This window comes from Carcharhinus amblyrhynchos, chromosome 26 (genome assembly GCF_965287045.1).
Source record: "Carcharhinus amblyrhynchos chromosome 26, sCarAmb.v2.hapA, whole genome shotgun sequence".
Classification (NCBI taxonomy): Eukaryota; Metazoa; Chordata; class Chondrichthyes; order Carcharhiniformes; family Carcharhinidae; genus Carcharhinus; species Carcharhinus amblyrhynchos.
Genome location: NC_137349.1, coordinates 39,342,409 through 39,361,967, shown reverse-complemented (window position 1 = coordinate 39,361,967; position 19,559 = coordinate 39,342,409). Strand labels below are relative to the sequence as shown.

Below are 19,559 nucleotides of genomic sequence, written 5' to 3'. Positions count from 1 at the left end.
AACCTATGCATCTCAGGACACTAAGGGGCAATTTTATTATGGTCAATCAAACTAACCCACATACCTTTGGACTGTGGGAGGAAAGCAGAACACCCAGAGGAAACCCACGCAGACACGAGGAGAATGTACAAACTCCACACAGTGACCCAAGCTGGGAATCGAACCCAGGTCCCTGGAGTGTGAAGCAGCAGTGCTAACCACTGTGCTACCATGCCGCCGTGACACTAAGGGTCAATTTAGCTTGGCCAATCCACCTAACCCACACATCTTTGGAAGGAAACTGGAGTACCCAAGCAGACATGAAGAGAATGTGCAAACTCCACACAGACAGTGACCTGAGGCCAGAATCGAACCCTAGTGCTGTGAGGCAGCAATGCTAACTACTGTGCTACTGAGCCACCGAGTCATCTTTATCGCTATCACACCGATCTTCAGCTCTCCCTCTACAGCCTCTCCCTCGCCTCCATCGACCCTCATACTGCCTGCCCATCACCAGGTCAAACTGAGCTAGGGTTGCCTCCAATGATAAATGAAAACAAGGTTTTGGAACACAAGGAGCTTTAAGTTCCACTCATCCATCTCCCAGTCCTTGTGGAACTTAAAGAACTATTGGGGATCCGCAAGGACTGGGAGATGGATGAGTGGAACTTAAAGCTCCTTGTGTTCCAAAACCTTGTTTTCACTTATCATTCCCTTCATCTGACCCTATCGCTGCAAACTCTATCAACCCCATGTGTTTTCTTTGGCCCTTTAGTTGTGGATAGCCCCTCCTGCCCATTCAACAATAGTAGACATCATCTTTAGGCACCTCAGCAGTAACTATCTGCAACTCTCCCTCTGCCTTGCTTAGCTCCCACTCTGTCCTTGATGTCTGAGGACCCTACTACTTGGCCAAGCTTTGAACTATTTCTCCAAGGCATGCCATGGTGACTCACTATCTGCTTCTCCTGTATGACTCACTTTGGAAGATTTTCAAATGAGAGAAGGTGTTTTATTGCAGTTGTTCCTGATTGATTCTGTTTGCCAAGGTGTACTTGTGAAATTGCTTCACATTTCTTCTGCCTATTTCCCTTGCATTCTGCTAATGGGTGGAAGCTTTGCAATTGAAATGGTGCTTAGTTAAAGTAATAATACCTGGCCAATTCTATCCACTGTTAAATTAAGATGTAAAACGATAGACCAGGCAATTCATGATCTCCACTGACAGGGGAGGGATGGGCACCAAACTCTGCAATGTGGTTGCCAACAGGCATAAGTTCCATGTTAGCAGCGAGCCCCTTGCCATGTTGGTCAAGATTGGAGCATAGCAGGCTAGAAGCCACAACTGGAATAGCAGACAGTCACTTCACATACGAAACTGTGGCTTTACTGTTTGTTTCAGGACTCTTCCCAAAGTTGTGCCACGTTGACCTCTGTCCAAAATAGCCAAGCCTACATGTAGCCCAACTTGGGATTCTCAAAGGGAAAACTAGAGCCTAAAACCCATGCCCTCTAGTTTTAGGCTCCCCTACCTTTGGGAAAAGGTGAGAGGGGAGAGATACAAAGCGTCCAGAGGAGCAGTTTTTTTCACACAGAGGGTGGTGAGTGCCAGAGGCAGTGGTAGAGGCAGATAAAATTTGTCTTTTAAAAAGCATTTAGACATTTCCATGGGTAAGATGGGTAGAGAGGGATATGGGCCAAATGCAGGCAATTGGGACTTGCTTAGGGGTTAAGAAAAGAAAGCATAGACAAGTTGGGCCGAAGGGCCTGTTTACATGCTGTAAATCTCTATGGCTTTACTGATAAGCTGTTCAGGGATGTTCCATTGATGTCTACAGATGTCTGATTTAAGTTAGTTAAGTCTTGAGGTAAGTACGATGCAGACTAATCCATTCTCTTGCAGGGTTATCTCCAATTATACCCTCACTATTTTCTTTAATCTTCATTGGAATGCTTGCATCAACTGGGAGAGGGACAGTATTTGTACCATTCTGGGGTTAAGTTGTAACACTGGTTTCCTGTGGATCCAGGAATCTCTTGTCTATAGGGGGGGGGCTAGACATTAAAGGTAGGATGTGTAATCAGACAAGGATGAACCGTCTGTCACATAAAAGTCTCAGCAATTTTCAGTGATACGACTGAGCTGCCAGCTTGAAGCATGTGGAACAGCTGGACCTCTCGATTGATCTGAGGACCAGCATTGCCTCCAGATGTTCTGTAGCAGATTTCCAGCAGTCAGAAACATCCTAGGACTGAATTCGCAGCAAAAAACACATTTAATTGAAAATTCTCCATTCGCTGACTCAAAAATTATTTACGAGGTGAAGTATACAGGTTAAAATAGCCAGGTGGAAGGTTGACATCATGGTATAAACACACAAAGTGATTTCCTTTAAGAAGTACCCAGATGAGCGCTTCGCCCATCATAACATTCAAGGCAGTGGGCCAATGGCAGGAAATGGGACTGGGTGAGAGGTCAGGTATTTCACATGTGTTGGTGCAGGCTTAATGGTGCTGGAGATGAAAAACTCACATCCTTTTGTAGTGTGACACCGGCTGGTGATTTTCCTGAGCTAATTTAATTCCTCGAGTCTCTCTTTGGAGTACACCTCCCTCATTGGAACACATCTCCCTCATTGAAACACACCTTCCTCATTGGAACATATCTCCCTCATTGGAACACACCCTCCCTCATTGAAACACACCTTCCTCATTGGAACACACCCTCCCTCATTGGAACACACCTCCCTCATTGGAACACACCCTCCCTCATTGAAACACACCTCCCTCATTGGAACACACCCTCCCTCATTGGAACACACCTCCCTCATTGGAGCATACCCTCCCTCATTGGAACACACCTCTCCCTCATTGGAACACACCTCTCCCTCATTGGAATGCACCTCCCTCATTGGAACACATCTCCCTCATTGGAACACACCTCTCCCTCATTGGAACACACCTCTCCCTCATTGGAATGCACCTCCCTCATTGGAACACATCTCCCTCATTGGAACACACCTCTCCCTCATTGGAACACACCTCCCTCATTGGAACACACCTTCCTCATTGGAACACACCTCCCTCATTGGAACACACCTTCCTCATTGGAACACACCTCCCTCATTGGAACACACTCTCCCTCATTGGAACACACCCTCCCTCATTGGAACACACCCTCCCTCATTGGAGCACATGTTTCAGTAACACTCTGCCTCTTTATTCTTTCTGCCAAAGTGAAGAACTTCACATTTTCTCACAATGTACTTCAAGACCCAACCTCCCAGACTAAAGGATAATGATCAATACTGACACTCCAGTGTAGTACAGATGGGATGCTGCACTGTCAGGGACTCGGGCTTATGGATAAGATGTTAAACAGAGGATCTTGGGTGGGTGTAGACAAAAATAAATCAATTTTGAGTAAGAGCAGTGGAATACACCCTGGTGCCCTGAACCAATATTTATTTCCTATCGTAACATCATGTTACAACCTTATGGGCGGCACTGTGGCACAGTGGTTCACACTGCTGCCTCACTGTGCCAGGGACCCGGGTTTGATTTCAGGCTTGGGTCACTGTTTGTATGCACGTTCTCCTTGTGTCTGCGTGGGTTTCCTCCCATAGTCCGAAAGACGTGCTGGTTAAGTCCATTGGTCATGCTAAATTCCCTCTTAGCGTACCTGAACAATGTGGTGACAAGGGGATTTTCACCGTAACTTCATTGCAGTGTTAATGAGACGACTTGTGACATTAATAAATAAACAACATAAATATACACTCACAGGGATTCCAGTTGTACCAGAATGCTGCAATGTTATATAAACAGGCACAGGAATTCCTGTGTTGTTGGAACGGCATGCTACAATGTTATTGTATAATAATGTAATGTTATTATAGGACGAACGCAACTTTTCCCTACAGTAACATCAACATGAATCATGATACAATATTAACACACACACAGATCTTTCGATATTATCCTGGAGTAAATCACCAAATTCCGGGATACAGACAAATGCAGCTGGACGTGGAAGTCTGGAAGTTGCTATCTGATTCCCATTCCCAAGCCCAGTTCCTCTCAAAGCTTCTCCCCATTGGAACCTCACAGGCAAAGCTACCATTCAGCTACATCAGGAGGAAGAAGCTCCCGTACTTACTTACCCGCTACTAACCTATCAAAACACAAAGTTAAAGCGCATCTATTAGTCACGTGTAAGGCTTACATTAACACTGCAATGGAGTTACTGTGAAATTCCCCGAGTCGCCACGCTCCGGTACCTGTCCGGGTCAATGCACCTAACCTGCATGTCTTTGGAAACTGGAGCACCCGGAGGAAACCCACACAGACACAGGGAGAGTGTACAATCTCCACACAGACACTGATCCAAGCCGGGAATTGAACCCGGGGTCCCTGGCGCTGTGAAGTAGCAGCACTGTGTCACCGTGCTGACCCAGGAACAGTGAAGTCTGGTGTATTCAGGTGTGAGTGAACTTTTAATGTGAATTACAGCTAAACAGCTCTGACGCCAGCATTCACTTTTACAAATATAAAGTCTCATTTCAACCACTTGTGGTGTTTTTTTTTTCAGTAGAATCAAAGAAGTACAGAACCACATTTTCGTGGGGTCCGAAAGACCTTTTAAAGGATCTGTGGACCTGGGAATAGGAAGTCCGGCAGGGGAAAGCAGAGGGGGCGTGATTCACACAGAAGGGAAAGATGGCCTCAAACAGGACAATTTGAACATACATAGAACACTACAGCACAAACAGGCCCTTCGGCCCACAAGTTGTGCCGATCATATCCCTACATACCAGGTCTATCTATAACCCCCAATCCCATTAAATCCCGTATACTCATCCAGAAGTCTCTTAAAAGACCCCAGTGAGTTCGCCTCCACCACCACCGATGGCAGCCGATTCCATTCACTCACCACCTCTGAGTGAAAAACTTACCCCTGACATCTCCTCTGTACCTGCTCCCCAGCACCTTAAACCTGTGTCCTCTCGTAGCGACCATTTCAGCCCTGGGAAATAGCCTCTGAGAACCCACCCTATCTATACCTCTCAACATTTTATAAACCTCTATCAGGTCGCCTCTCAACCTTCGTCTCTCCAGGGAGAAGAGACCTAGTTCCCTCAACCTATCCTCATAGGGCATGCCTCCCAATCCAGGCAACATCCTTGTAAAATCTCCTCTGCACCCTTTCAATAGCTTCCACGTCCTTCTTGTAGTGAGGTGACCAGAACTGCGCACAGTACTCCAAGTGGGGTCTGACAAGGGTCTTATAAAGTTGCAGCAAATTCAGTTGAACTTGAATCTGGAGGTAGCTGCTCAGAAAACTAACAAAGCTCCACAGGTTGCTGTGAATGCAATGGAAGGTGAACATTATTCCTTCACTATTGATCACAGAATCCAAACCATTATTACACGCAAACATAGCCCCTCCTGCTAGTAACATCATGGAGCAATGTTATCAGATGCTGACATAAGGATCACCCAGAGCAATGTTTTAACATAATGCCTATAAATATAACAATTCTCCCCAAGATTACAGGCAATGTGAGGTTATCCACTTTGGTAGAAATAATAGTAGGCGGGATTATTATTTAAAAGGCGAAAAGCTGCAGCATGCTACGGTGCAGAGGGACCTGGGGGTTCTTGTGCACGAGTCGCAAAAACCCAGTAAGAACATAAGAAATAGGAGCAGGAGTAGGCCATCTAGCCCTTTGAGCCTGCCCCGCCATTCAATAAGATCATGGCTGATCTGAAGTGGCTCAGTTCCACTTTCCCGCTTTCTCCCAATAACCCTTAATTCCCTTGCCTACCAAAAACCTATCTACCCGTGACTTAAATATATTTAGCGAGGCAGCCTCCACCACTTCAACGGGCAGAGAATTCCAGAGATTCACCACCCTTTGAGTGAAGAAGTCTGTCTGTGCGGAGTCTGCACATTCTCCTTGTGTCTGTGTGGGTTTTCTCTGGTGGCACAGTGGTTAGCACTGCTGCTTCACAGCTCCAGGGACCTGGGTTCGATTCCCGGCCTGGGTCACTGTCTGTGTGGCATTTGTACATTCTCCCTGTGTCTGCGTGGGTTTCCTCTGGGTGCTCCGGTTTCCTCCCACAGTTCAGAGGTGTGCGGGTTAGGTTGATTGGCCGTGCTAAAATTGCCCCTTAGTGTCCTGAGATGTGTAGGTTAGAGGGATTAATGGGTAAATATGTAAAGATACCGGGGTAGGGCCTGGGTGGTCGGTGCAGGCTCGATGGGCCAAATGGCCTCTTTCTGTGCTGTAGGATTTCTATGATTCACAGTAACTTCATTGTAAGCCTACTTAGAACCATAGAAAATTACAGCACAGAAACAGGCCTTTTGGCCCTTCTTGTCTGTGCTGAACCATTGTTTGCCTAGTCCCCCTGACCTGCACTTGGACCATATCCCTCCATATCCCTCTTATCCATGAACCTATCCAAGATTTTCTTAAATGTTAAAAGTGACCCCACATTTACCACTTTATCTGGCAGCTCATTCCACACTCCCACCACTCTCTGTGTGTGAAGAAGCCCCCTCTAATATTCCCTTTAAACTTTTCTCCTTTCACCCTTAACCCATGCCCTCTGGTTTTTTTCTCCCCTAGCCTCAGTGGAAAAAGCCTGCTTGCATTCACTCTATTGATACCCATCAAAATCTTATACACCTCTATCAAATCTCCCCTCATTCTTCTACGCTCCAGGGAATAAAGTCCTAACCTATTCAATCTCTCTCTGTAACTCAGTTTCTCAAGTCCCGGCAACATCCTTGTAAACCTTCTCCGCACTCCTTCAACCTTATTAATAAGAACATAAGAAATAGGAGCAGGAGTAGGCCATCTAGCCCTTCGAGCCTGCCCCGCCATTCAGTAAGATCATGGCTGATCTGAAGTGGATCAGTTCCAGTTTCCCACTTTCTCCCCATAACCCTTAATTCCCCTGTCTATCAGAAATATCCTTTGTGAGAGGAAAGAAACTTGTGACATTATTAAATTTGTTTTGAGGAGGAGCATGGGGAGAGAGTGGCACCTCAACAATCTCTCCCAAATATACAACTTTAGGACAGGGCTGTGTGTTGGATTGTGTTGGGGGTGGAGAGAAGGATGCGTAACAGGGTGATTGAGAGCGATGGTGGGAGCCGAAGGTTGATGAGGGCCTCTCGTCCCCTTTAAGAAGGTAAGCGTATCTCAGGGAGTAGTCAGTCCTCAGCCAGCTGAATATAAAAGGGCAATGAAAAGAGCTGAAAGGGATGTTGTTCGTCCATTGTCATCGATGAGGACCTCAACACCATTAGTCATTTTGACGCTGGTTGTGACGTGTCCGAAGATGACTGATCAGGGCCAATTCGGGCACAGAATGTCCTGGCACACATTGGACAGACTTGTGTAGACACTGTAGTTGTTGCGCTGGTGGCTCTGGACTTGCGCAGCTCGCACTTAAGTTGTGTTTCAGCAATACACCTTGCTTCGTGAACTTGACAGCCTTTGTGGGTGAGGCAGTGCCAGGCAGGGTGGTTTTGTGCCAACGTTTCCCAGGTGGTCGTGTCAATGTCAAGTGACTTCAGGGAGAGTTTGAGTGTGTCTTTGAAACGTTTCTTCTGCCCTCTATGCGAGCGTTTTCCAGCAGAGAGTTCCCCAAAAAGGAGCTGCTTGGGTATGCACTCGTCTGACATACGGATGACATGACCTGCCCACCTGGTCTGCGCTCTCATCAGCAGTGTGTGGACTGATGGTAGACTTGCTCTAGAGAGAACTTCAGTGTCTGGTACTTTGTCTTGCCATCTGATTTGTAATATTCTGCGAAGACAAATCATGTGGAAATGATTGAGCTGTCTTGCATGCCTTCGATACACAGTCCACGTTTCACAGGCATTAGGGAGGGTAGTGAGTACCGCGGCGCTGTAGACCTTCAGTTTTGTTGCTGGGCTGATTCCTCGACGTTCCCATTCAGCGGAGCGCAGTCTACCGAAAGCAGAACTTGCCTTTGCAATTCTGCAGTTAACTTCTGTATCAATAGACACTGCTTGGGAGAGGGTGCTGCCAAGAGAAGTGAACTGGTCCACTGCCTGTAGTTTCTGTCCTTTGTTTGTGATGAAAGGAATACAGTGTGTGGAGAGGTATTTGGTATTTGGTCCTACCATCCTCAAAAATGGTCTTGTAACAGGACACAAATTAACCCTGTACTAACGTCACCAGACAACGCTTTCGACATTCACACAGAGATATGATACAATTCTAGAATCAGTGCCTCCTTGTAATGATGCAATGTTACGATACAGGCACAGAACGAATTCCTTGAGGTTATGTGATGTTAACAGCACACCGTACATGGGCACTGGCCAAGGTACCACAGCCAGTCTAAGTTTACTGGAACACCCAGTGTTGTTTTGCTGTGAGATTGAGATGGGGTGTCCTTGTCACATGGAAATAGATCAGATTCAAGGGGCCATTCTCCCAGAACCGAGAGACCGGAACGGATACAGTGAAATACAATGCTCTGTATTTATACAGATAACCATTCAACCCAAACTCTAACTGAAGGCAGTGTTACTTATCTCGGATTTCTGAATCCAGTTTAATGCCCCCAACAGGAGTGAAATCGAATTGAGCAGCTGGCCTCTTGGGCTTTGCATTAACTTTCCCTTTCCCTCATGTTGCCATGGTGACAAGCAGAAATACAGTAAAAAGCCTGACAACACCAGGTTTTAATCCAACCGATTTATTTGATAGTAAACGCACAAGCTTTCGGGGTTAGTCCCTTCGTCAGGTGAATGGAGAGTTCTGGACAAGCAGAAATGGCAGCCCTGGTTCTCAATGTCTCCATTTTCCCTCAGGCTATGGAAAGACCAATATGGAATTTAACGCTCTTCTCAAGACATGTTTGGTAACGGGAGGGGCATTTAATTGGGTGAGAGGGTGGGCACCCCCCTCTATCTTTCTGCATCTCCTCTGTGGCAGGAAGGCTTGTGGATGACCCTTCTGACCTGCCCCTAATTGAGGCCTTTTTAGTGGGCAGTTGATGTTCACTCAAAGACCTTATCCTGCCACAGTTGCTGATATAAACCCAGCGGGGTTGGGGGCGGGAGTGCAGGGGACTCCCCCTATGTAGGTAGCCCAAAAAAGCAAACCTTTTCAGAACTTCCACAGGGGTCCATTGTACATTATTCTGTCCCTGAACATTGGGAAGTGGGAGATGGGCACTACGCTTGATGCTGACCCGCTCTTTCAACCATCTCACCTCCGCGACCTCCCATTCCCTTCCCCCCCACACACCGCCATCGCTCATTTGTGGTCTGGTCCATCAGCGAAGCTGGGCCATGGGTCGATGTATTACCCACAACCACCACCTCTCTCAGTGGCGTTGCCAAGCAATGCAGAGCTAGCGGCCTCTGATTGGCAAATCTTTGAAGGTAGGACTTCAGTCTTTGGGGTCCTTAATCCCAGGGGAGACTTGCTGCTGCCCAGCTAACTGCCTGATTGGCATATAATTCTATAGATCTTCACAAAGTAGGTGATGCAAGGCTCAGGTTGGAGGCCAAGACCACCATTAGATATCACCCTTTGCATATGTGAGGGCTGGTGTGGTAACACAGCCCCTTTAAGGGGGTTGGGGGGGGTGCAATCCTTGAGGGTCACATGATTGGGCCAGGTCCTATGGAGAGATGGTGTGAGAAGCCGAGCCAATTGGGATCAAGGACGCTTATCCTGGGTCAGGGATGAGCCTCATTTGGAGCCAGGGATGAGGAGAGAGTAGACGTCTACTAGAGTTCAGTCAGATTCTTGATGCTATAGATAAATATTGTTGTTAATTAATCCATTATTGCTTGAAGCCACAACGCCTGGCCTTTGAAGTTCCAACAGCCGGTTTTCAAAGCTACTTCTGCATGGTGGGCAGGTCAGAACCCTGGAAGCTGAACCCCTTCACCACGACTGCATAATAAAACATCCCAAAGGAGAGGAACATTTTCAAAGAAAAATAGAGATCGGGTCAAAGGAGAAGAATGTGTGAGGGCGACCGGAAGAAGTGGCTTCGAACAAATGTTTTAAAGGAGGGGAGGGAAGCAGAGGAGCCCGGGGAAGGAACTGCAGAGCTCTGGGCCGAGGTAGCTGGAGGTGTTAACGGGGGAATGAAGCAAGCGGTGAACGATGGAGGCCAGGGGAGGAGAACAGGCAACGAATGAATTTACTATTTTATATCACCTTTCACAGCATCGGAATATGTGTAGAAAGTGTGGACAGACAGAGCAAGCTAACGTATGCACAGCAAGATCCCACTAACAGCAGTGTGATATACGACCAATAAATCTGATTTTGGTGCTGTTGTTTGAGAATTAAATATTGGTCAGGGCAGCTTCTTGCCCCTCTTCATTTGAATTACGTCATGGGATCTTTAACACACAGTCTTACACATTCACACAAACAGACTCTCACCCACACACATTCATTCTCATGCTCACACACTCAAACACACTCACATTCTCACACACACTCACACTCACTCTCAAACACACACCCATTCTCACACACACAGACTCACTCATCACTCTCGCAAGAATCACTCTCTCGTACACACACACTCACTGACACACACACACACTCACTCACTCACACTCACTCACATACTCTCTCTCTCGTACATACACTCACACTCACTCACATACTCTCTCTCTCATACACACACACACACTCACTCACACTCACTCATACACACTCACATACTCATTCTCTCTTGTACATACACTCACACTCACTGACACACTCACACTCACTCACATACTCTCTCTCTCATACACACACACACTCACTCACACACACTCACATACTCACTCGCACACTCACATACTCACTCGCGCACTCTCACTCACTCACGCACACTCACATACTCACTCACACACTCACTCACACACACTCACTCACACACACTCACTCACTCACACTCACTCACTCACACTCACTCACTCACACACCCTCATGCTCTCACACACACACACACACACATACATTCACACACACTCACTCACACTAACTCACTCAGTCTCACTCACTGACACTCACAGACACACACACACACACACACACACATACACACACTCTCACACTCATTCACACACTGACACAAGGGTTCCACTCTTGAGCCTGGATTAAATGCTTTCCTGTGGAACTGTATTACACAATCCAGTCACTTAGTCCATGTGATTGAAGCCAGTGTTTACGCTCCACACCAGCCTTCTGGTCACTCTCTGATGACTTCTCCCTCGCCTGTTTCTCACTATCCCCATTTTGAACACAGCATCATACTGTTCAGAATAAACAGGTTAGTAAACAGGCTCAAATATCTTTGAGTGGGATTTTTTGGAAGAGTGCTGATCCGGAGGGAAGTTGGTCTCCTATTGGTGATTTGTATCTCGGCAGTGAAGGGGTGCTGTCCCTCAGTGGAACATTGTGAAACTTCCAATGGCTGGAGAAGCCAAACTGCCTGGGAGGCAGTGCCTGGAGAGGAGGGTGGGGTACAGGGGGAGGGGATGGGGTGAAGTGGCAGGGGGTGGGGTGCAGGGGGCAGGGGGTGGGGTGCAGAGGGGAATGGGTGGGGTGTAAGGGAGGGGGTAGGGTGCAGAGAGGAGTGGCTGGGGTGCAAAGGGAGGGGGCAGGGTGCAGGGGAGGGGGATGGGATGCAGGGGGGAGTGGGTGTGGTGCATGGGAGAGGGGGTGGGGTGCACAGGAGAAGACGTAGAGTGCAGGTGGGAGGGGGTGGAGTGCAGGGGGCAGGGAGTGGGGTGCAGAGGGTGGGGGTGGGGTGCGGGGGGTGGGGCTGGGGTGCAGGGGGAGGGGGTAAGGTGCAGGGGAGAGGGGGGTGGGGTGCAGGGGGAATGGGTGTGGAGCAGGGGTGAGGAGGTGGGGTGCAGGGGGTGGGGTGCAGAGGGAGTGGGTGTGGTGGAGGGGAGAAGGGGTGTGGTGCAGGGGAGAGGGGGTGGGGTTCCGGGGGAGTGGGTGTGGTGCAGGGGGTGGGGTTCCGGGGGAGTGGGTGTGGTGCAGGGGGTGGGGTGCAGGGGGTGGGGTGCAGGGGGAGGGGGTGTGGTGCAGGGGAGAGGGGGTGGGGTGCAGGGGGAGTGGGTGTGGTGCAGGGGGTGGGGTGCAGGGGGAGGGGGTGTGGTGCAGGGGAGAGGGGGTGGGGTGCAGGGGGTGGGGTGCAGGGGGAGGGGGTGAGGTGCAGGGGGTGGCTTGCGGGGAGGTGCAAGGGGGAGTGGGTGTGGTGCAGGGGGTGGGATGCAGGGGGAGGGGGTGTGGTGCAGGGGAGAGGGGGTGGGGTGTAGGAGGAGTGGGTGTGGTGCAGGGGGTGGGGTGCAGGGGGTGGGGTGCAGGGGGAGGGGGTGTGGTGCAGGGGAGAGGGGGTGGGGTGCAGGGGGAGTGGGTGTGGTGCAGGGGGTGGGGTGCAGGGGGTGGGGTGCAGGGGGAGGGGGTGTGGTGCAGGGGAGAGGGGGTGAGGTGCAGGGGGAGTGGGTGTGGTGCAGGGGGTGGGGTGCAGGGGGTGGGGTGCAGGGGGAGGGGGTGAGGTGCAGGGGGAGGGTGGGGCGCAGGGGGTGGGGTGCAGGGGGAGGGGGTGCAGGGGAGGGGGTGAGGTGCAGGGGGAGGGTGGGGCGCAGGGGGTGGGGTGCAGGGGGAGGGGGTGCAGGGGGAGGGGGTGAGGTGCAGGGGGAGGGTGGGGCGCAGGGGGTGGGGTGCAGGGGGAGGGGGTGCAGGGGAGGGGGTGAGGTGCAGGGGGAGGGTGGGGCACAGGGGGTGGGGTGCAGGGGGAGGGGGTGCAGGGGAGGGGGTGAGGTGCAGGGGGTGGGGGTGGGGTGCAGGGGGAGGGGGTGGGGTGCAGGGGGAGGGGGTGGGGTGCAGGGGGGGTGGGTGGGGTGCAGGGGGAGGGGGTGGGGTGCAGGGGGCGTGGGGCACGGGGTGGGGGGGTGCAGGGGGAGGGGATGGGGCGCAGCGGGGCTGGGGCACAGGGTTGGTGGGGGGGGGGGCACTCTGGGGAGTCTCAGATGGACAGTTTCCCTGAGCCTGTTGGCCTGAAGTGAAACACTTACCAAGGAGCAGATCACTGGCGGCTGTCCGACAGAGTGTGGAAACTCAGCCTGTCAGCTCTCTGTCTCCTTTCCAAGATTCCCTTTGATTGTTTCGGGCTGACGTTTCCTGTTTTAATTTCAAATGGTTTTAAAGGGGCTGTGCTGCTATTGGAGACTGGTTAAAAAAAAACAAGTTACATTTTGGTAGCGCCTTTCGCAACCTCAGAACATCCCAAAGCCCTCGAGTTCCTCTCAAAATTTCGCACGTGTGGTAGCCCAGATCCCAGAAACGATGCGGTAATGATCAGATCGTCTGTATTTCAGTGATGGCTGTCTGAGAATCGTCTCCGATGGCTTCTCGTCCCGCTCACACCTGCGACTGAGGCAGAGTAAACACGCCACACCGGAATATCGGTGTGAACCTTCCCATTTCAGTCAGTCACTCCGCAGTGTGGGGGGGTCAAAAAAATCCCCTCGGCTTCCAGGATAACCCCCACCCCCCCCTTCCAGCCACTGATCTGGAATTACCATCCAAGCGATTTCAAGCCCCCACCCCTCCACAACCCCCAGTACACCCTGAATGAGGCAATGGCTCCAGTGTGACAAACAGTATGTTCTCCGCAGAGAGAGGGAGGGAGAGAGAGAGGCGGGGGAGGCTTCCCTCTGGCAGTGTAAACCCAAAAAAACTGAGCAATCCTGGACACCATCGCAACATCTTGTTCCATTTTGGGCTAATTGAACACATTCCCACCACTGAACTATGCCTCGGGGACCCCAGAGGTCACAAGACGGATGAACGAGCGGTTGGCTGAATAATAAATCCTGCTTTTGTTACAGCCGCTGGAGAGAGAATTTAGAAGCTAAAGTTCAGAAGGGCTGAGGCCTGATCCTGTGACTGGGGAACTGGTGACGGGCGCCGTTCCTTCAGATCATCCCCCTAAAACAACAGCTTGGTACGGACACAGCCCCCATTAATGTCCCAAGGCCCTTCACCGGGGGCGTCACCGACCACAGTTTAACACCCAGCCACAGGAGGTTTTAACGTCAGGGGAGGGAAGGGTTATTGGTGGGGCTGGGGGTTTGTGGGAGGGGTGGGTGGGGGGAGCTGAAGGGATGGTGGAGTTGAGCCCACAGTCAGGATCAGGAACCATTCTATCAAATGTGGCAGAGCTGCCTCCAGGGGGCCAAATGGCCAGCTCCTCATTTATTTCTTGCGTGGCGAAAGAGGTTTTAAAGCAGGGTCTTAAAGGGGGGAGGGGGAGAAGTAGTGGGGGGGGCGGTGGTGGGGGGGGGTTGGTGGGGCAGGGGGGTGGAATTCCAAAGGGTGGGATTTCTGTAGCTGAAGGCACAGCCGCTAATGGTGAAGTGGAGGCAATCAAGGGTTCTCAAGAGGACAAGGATTAGGAGATGGGAAAGGGTGTGGGGGGAATCTGGGAAGGGTGGGGGGATCTGGGAAATGAGCAGGGATCTGGGAAGGGTGGGGGGATCTGGGAAGGATGCAGAGATCTGGGAAGGATGAGGGGATCAGAAAAAGGTGTGGGGAAGCAGAGAAGGATGATGGAATCTGAAAAGGGTGTGGGGAATCTGGGAAAGGTGCAGGGATCTGGGAAGGATTCCAGGATTTGGGAAGGGTGCTGGGATCTGGGAATTGAGCAGGAATCTGGGAAGGATGCTGGGATCTGGGAAGGGTGTGGGGATCTGGGAAGTGTGCAGGGATCTGGAAAGGGTGTGGGGATCTGGAAATTGAGCAGGGATCTGGGAAGGACGCTGGGATCTGGGAAGGGTGCAGGGATTTGGGAAGGATGTTGGGATCTGGGAAGGGTGTGGGGATCTGGGAAGTGTGCAGGGATCTGGAAAGGGTGTGGGGATCTGGAAATTGAGCAGGGATCTGGGAAGGATGCTGGGATCTGGGAAGGGTGCAGGGATTTGGGAAGGATGTTGGGATCTGGGAAGGGTGCGGGGATCTGGGAAGGGTGCTGGGATTTAGGAAGGGTGCTGGGATCTGGGAAGGGTGCTGGGATCTGGGAAGGGTGCAGGGATTTGGGAAGGATGTTGGGATCTGGGAAGGGTGCGGGGATCTGGGAAGGGTGCTGGGATTTAGGAAGGGTGCTGGGATCTGGGAAGGGTGCAGGGATCTGGGAAGGGTGCAGGGATCTGGGAAGGGTGCAGGGATTTGGGAAAGGTGCTGGGATCTGGGAAGGGTGAAAGGTGAGAGGAGAGTTACAGAAATAGGGAGTTGTAAAGCCATGAAGGTATTTTAATGTTAGGATGTACAGGATAGCCAGCAGGAGGGTAAGATGAGAATGGGGTCTAATGCAGGTTCGGATACAGGAAGCAGAGTGTTAGATGTGTTTAAGTTTATAATTTGAACTGTGTTCATCTGTCTGGACTTAATTAAAGAACTACTAATCATGAGAGAAAAAAAAAATTAAAGGACTTGAAGTCCCTGTGAGTTAAATCATTTTGAGACTTGGTCACTGATGTACGTGGGAAATGTGTCACTCAATTCATGCACAGTAAGCTCCCACAAACAGCACCCTGATAATGATTAGACATTCTGTGATTCTGCTGAGGGATAAACTTGGCCAAAATAGCCAGCAAAACACCCCAATTCTTTTCGAAATAGTACCATTTGGAGAGGGCTGTTGGGGCCTAATTAACTTATCGACTTATCGGAAAGGTTCCACCTTATCCAACAATGCAGCAGTCCCCCAATACCGCACTGGGCGTCAGCGTAGATTTCACTGTCAGGGCTGAGATTGAACAATACTCCCCGGCTAACATCTCGGCTAAGATGGTGCTGTGTAGGCCATGAGCGGCAACAATACTGAGATGCCTGCAGACCACGTATGTGGCCACCAGCATCTGCGCCGGAGAGTTCCCAGAGCCCTGAGTCTCTCTCCGAATTCCCAGAAGGGATATGGACGCCCTGCGGAGTGGAACAGGGATCCCATTCTGAAAGCTCAGGCTGTTGGAGCCACAAGGGGGCAAAGACGGCGAGATTAAATTCTCCGAATGAAGCAACGCCTCTTCTTAGTGGCCTCTTCCCATGGGCATTTCCTGTCGAACTTCCCTGTTTCCTGCTGTGTGAGGCAGTTCAGCTCATAAAGGCGGGAGGGGGGGTTTCATTTCTCTCCTTATTGTACCGAGGGCGATGCACACATCCATTGGAATGATCGCGTAATCCCAGATGGTGTGTCAGGTCACAACTGCGCAATGGAATGAATGTTATCCAATCACCTTTCCTTGGGTTCAGCCTTTAACCTGGTGTGTGAGAGACCAGACAGAACGTAGAACGTTACAGCGCAGTACAGGCCCTTTGGCCCTCGATGTTGCGCCGACCAGTGGAACCAATCTAATGACCCTCTAACCTAAACTATTCCAATGTTATCCATATGCCTATCCACTGACCATTCGAACACCCTTAAAGTTGGCGAGTCCACAACTGCTGCAGGCAGGGCATTCCACGCCCTTACTACCCTCTGAGTAAAGAACCAACCTCTGACATCCATCCTATAATTACCACCCCTCAGTTTAAAGCTATGTCCCCTCGTGTTAGCCATCACCATCCGAGGAAAAAGACTGGGAGAAACTATTTCAACCCATAAACCCTGCCACGGACCAAGTGGGCTGAGTGGCCTGATCCTGAGCCAAGGGGATGAAACCACAGCTCGTGAGTTAGTGTGCACCTCGTGTACACACACAATGGGGGCTCCCGATGATAGGGAGTCGTTGACAGACAGACAAGTCCCCAGCACGATTACTGAAAGACAGGTTGCAGATTTTTACACTTGACATAAGTTGTTCTGATCTCTTGCATCAATCTTTTTTTATTCGTGGGGTGTGAGCAGCACTGCCAGACTTCGTTGCCCATCTCTAATTGTCCTTCAGACAATGCAGCACTCCCTCAGTACTGACCCTCTGACAGTGCGGCACTCCCTCAGTACTGACCCTCTGACAGTGCAGCACTCCCTCAGCACTGACCCTCTGACAGTGCGGCACTCCCTCAGCACTGACCCTCTGACAGTGCGGCACTCCCTCAGTACTGACCCTCTGACAGTGCGGCACTCCCTCAGCACTGACCCTCTGACAGTGCGGCACTCCCTCAGTACTGACCCTCTCACAGTGCGGCACTCCCTCAGTACTGACCCTCTGACAGTGCGGCACTCCCTCAGCACTGACCCTCTGACAGTGCAGCACTCCCTCAGTACTGACCCTCTGACAGTGCAGCACTCCCTCAGCACTGACCCTCTGACAGTGCGGCACTCCCTCAGCACTGACCCTCTGACAGTGCGGCACTCCCTCAGCACTGACCCTCTGACAATGCGGCACTCCCTCAGCACTGACCCTCTGACAGTGCGGCACTCCCTCAGCACTGACCCTCTGACAGTGCGGCACTCCCTCAGCACTGACCCTCTGACAATGCGGCACTCCCTCAGTACTGACCCTCTGACAGTGCAGCACTCCCTCAGTACTGACCCTCTGACAGTGCAGCACTCCCTCAGCACTGACCCTCTGACAGTGCGGCACTCCCTCAGCACTGACCCTCTGACAATGCGGCACTCCCTCAGTACTGACCCTCTGACAGTGCGGCACTCCCTCAGCACTGACCCTCTGACAGTGCGGCACTCCCTCAGCACTGACCCTCTGACAATGCGGCACTCCCTCAGTACTGACCCTCTGACAGTGCGGCACTCCCTCAGCACTGACCCTCTGACAGTGCGGCACTCCCTCAGTACTGACCCTCTGACAGTGCGGCACTCCCTCAGTACTGACCCTCTGACAGTGCGGCACTCCCTCAGCACTGACCCTCTGACAGTGCGGCACTCCCTCAGTACTGACCCTCTGACAGTGCAGCACTCCCTCACCACTGACCCTCTGACAGTGCGGCGCTCCCTCAGTACTGACCCTCTGACAGTGCGGCACTCCCTCAGTACTGACCCTCTGACAGTGCGGCACTCCCTCAGTACTGACCCTCTGACAGTGCAGCACTCCCTCAGCACTGACCCTCTGACAGTGCAGCACTCCCTCGGCACTGACCCTCTCACAGTGCGGCACTCCCTCAGTACTGACCCTCTGACAGTGCGGCGCTCCCCTCAGCACTGACCCTCTGACAGTGCGGCGCTCCCTCAGCACTGACCCTCTGACAGTGCGGCACTCCCTCAGCACTGACCCTCTGACAGTGCGGCACTCCCTCAGCACTGGCCCTCTGACAGTGCGGCACTCCCTCAGCACTGACCCTCTGACAGTGCGGCACTCCCTCAGCACTGACCCTCTGACAGTGCGCACTCCCTCAGCACTGGCCCTCTGACAGTGCTGCACTCCCTCAGTACTGACCCTCTGACAGTGCGGCACTCCCCTCAGCACTGACCCTCTGACAGTGCGGCGCTCCCTCAGCACTGACCCTCTGACAGTGCGGCACTCCCTCAGCACTGACCCTCTGACAGTGCGGCACTCCCTCAGCACTGACCCTCTGACAGTGCAGCACTCCCTCAGCACTGACCCTCTGACAGTGCAGCATGACTGCTGGGTCATTTCAGATTGCAGTGAAGACCCAACCACATTGCTGTGTATCTGAGTCACATGTCGGCCAGACCAGTTTAGGATCGCAGATTTCCTTCCTGAGGATGTTACTGAATCACGTGGGTTTCCATGACAATCAGTGATAGACGTCACATATTCCAGATTCTTCAACTGAAGTTAGATTTCCCAACTGCCGTGGTGGGATTTGACCCTAAGACCCGTGGCCTCTCAGCCAGTATGGGGAGTGCAGCACTGTTCAGAGGGTCAGTGCTGAGGGAGTGCCGCACTGTCAGAGGGTCAGTGCTGAGGGAGTGCCGCACTGTCAGAGGGTCAGTGCTGAGGGGAGTGCTGCACTGTCAGAGGGTCAGGTACTGAGGGAGTGCCGCACTGTCAGAGGGTCAGTGCTGAGGGAGTGCCGCACTGTCAGAGGGTCAGTACTGAGGGAGTGCCGCACTGTCAGAGGGTCAGTGCTGAGGGAGTGCTGCACTGTCAGAGGGTCAGTACTGAGGGAGTGCTGCACTGTCAGAGGGTCAGTACTGAGGGAGTGCCGCACTGTCAGAGGTCAGTGCTGAGGGGAGTGCCGCACTGTCAGAGGGTCAGTACTGAAGGAGTGTTGTACTGTCTGAAGGTCAGTATTGAGGGGGTGCCGCACTGTCAGAGGGTCAGTGCTGAGGGGGTGCCGCACTGTCAGAGGGTCAGTGCTGAGGGAGCGCCGCACTGTCAGAGGTCAGTACTGAGGAGTGCTGCACTGTCAGAGGGTCAGTGCTGAGGGAGTGCCGCACTCTCAGAGGGTCAGTGCTGAAGGAGTGTTGTACTGTCTGAAGGTCAGTATTGAGGGGGTGCTGCACTGTCAGAGGATCAGTACAGAGGGAGTGCCGCACTGTCAGAGGGTCAGTGCTGAAGTATAATTGCACTGTAGGAGGAGCTGTACTGAGAGGGCACTGCACTGTGTGAGACAGCACTGAGGGAATGCCACACTGTC

General features: G+C 51.8%; 1 protein-coding gene across 5 annotated transcripts in view; it reads right to left on the bottom strand.

Annotated features, from left to right (window-relative positions):
• palm1a (paralemmin 1a) overlaps positions 1–19,559 on the bottom strand; it is a 303,084-nt gene that overhangs the window by 69,977 nt on the left and 213,548 nt on the right. The window contains exon 1 of one of the 5 annotated variants that reach the window (XM_080213253.1): positions 13,076–13,193. The exons of the other annotated variants lie outside the window; for them this stretch is intronic. The gene's annotated coding sequence lies outside the window, so the exon portion shown is untranslated. Of the gene's footprint in view, positions 1–13,075; positions 13,194–19,559 lie in introns of those variants that run through there. 5 annotated transcript variants of the gene reach the window in all.